This window comes from Haemaphysalis longicornis, unplaced genomic scaffold (genome assembly GCF_048455015.1).
Source record: "Haemaphysalis longicornis isolate Haplotype H1 unplaced genomic scaffold, Haemaphysalis longicornis Haplotype H1 scaffold_8, whole genome shotgun sequence".
In the NCBI taxonomy this organism is placed as follows: domain Eukaryota; kingdom Metazoa; phylum Arthropoda; class Arachnida; order Ixodida; family Ixodidae; genus Haemaphysalis; species Haemaphysalis longicornis.
The window spans coordinates 26778742-26780460 of record NW_027526445.1 but is presented as its reverse complement, the minus strand read 5'-3'; positions in this window follow the sequence as shown (position 1 = coordinate 26780460).

Genomic DNA, 1719 nt, shown 5'->3' with positions numbered 1-1719 from the left:
GTACTGTATGACAGTATTCTTTGATGTTAAAAAGGCGTACGATACTGCTTGGCGGTACGGCATCCTCAGCGATTTGAAGTCCTTTGGCATGTCGGGTAACATGGTGAATACGCTTGTTAGTTACCTTTCTGAAAGAACGTTTCGCGTGCGAGTTGGAGCTGCACTCTCTAGGGTTCGTGTGCAGGAAAACGGCGTGCCGCAAAGTGGTGTTTTGAGTTGCACCTTGTTTATTGTAAAAATGAACTTTTTTCGGAAGGCGCTGCCACCAACCATTTCCTGCTCAATCTATGTAGACGACGTGCAATTATCCTTTAAGTCTTGTAAACTGTCTATTTGTGAGCGCCAAGTCCAGCTTGGTGTTAACAAGCTGGCTGGCTAGGCAGATAGCAACTGTTTTAAATTTAATCCAGTGAAGTGTACTTGTGTTTTGTTTCCTAAAAGGCGTGGCATTCGGCCGGATCCAGACATCAAACTCAATGGTGTCCCAATTCCAGTCAGAAATGAACACAAGTTTTTAGGTGTAGTCCTTGATGAAAAGCTCTCGTTCATTCCACATATAAAACAACTTAAACATAAATGCTTAAAGGCTATGAATATACGGAAGATTCTCTCCCACTCTTCATATGGTGCTGACAAACAATTTCTTTTACGTCTTTTTACTAGCCTGATAGGTTCACGATTGGACTATGGAAGTGTTGTTTCTGGGTCAGCAAGTAAGACACCCCTCAAAATGCTGGACCCAGTGCTTCATCTTGGGCTCCGGCTGGCATGTGGCGCTTTCCGGACTAGCCCGGTCCAAAGCCTCTTTGTGGAGTGCAATAAGTGGAACATACAACGTCAGCGAGCATACACAGATCTCCTTTTTGCTTTTAAAATTTCATCTATGCCACACCATCCTTTTAAATCAGCTTTTTTATGGTACGTCTATGACTGCACTACTCCTAAACCGACCATTGTTCTCTGCGCCCTTCTCTTACAGAGTTAGAGAGGAAGCGTCAGAGCTTTCTGTCTCCTTTTTAGACAATATACAAAGTTCTCAACCAGATTTTATAGCACCATGGCATCTCCGTCCTGTCTTATGCGACACATCTTTCACACATGTAGATAAAAACCGAGCTCCCACATGTGCAATTCTGCAGCACTTCTTGTATTTGCAGCAGAAGTATCAATTTTCTGAATTTTATACGGACGCCTCTAAAACTGCCACCTCTGTGTCCTGCGCGGCGCATGGGCCCGGCTTTAATGTCACTAGAACTCTTAAAACTAATACCAGTATCTTTACGGCAGAGGCTTATGGTGTACTTCTTGTTAATCATATCCTTCAAAGTCACATCCCACAATCCATTATATATACAGACTCCCTCAGTGTCGTGCGGGCATTGGCGTCAACAAAGTCTTCAAAAAATCACATTGTAAATCTAATAGTCAAGGGTATTATGTCTGTGTATGTCCACAAATTTGAACTAGTCCTTTGCTGGGCCCCTGGCCACTGTGGTATAGCCGGAAACGAAGCAGCGGTCCGAATGGCTGCTGCTGCTACACTCTTGAATACAGTAGACGTAACCACATTACCCTACACCTACGTGAAACCACACATCAGACAACAACTTCGCAAAACATGGCAAAAACACTGGAGTGAACAAACAGACAACAAGTTATACGTAATAAAACATCACTTGGGACCATACACCACCCACTCACGCAATAGATACTCTGAAG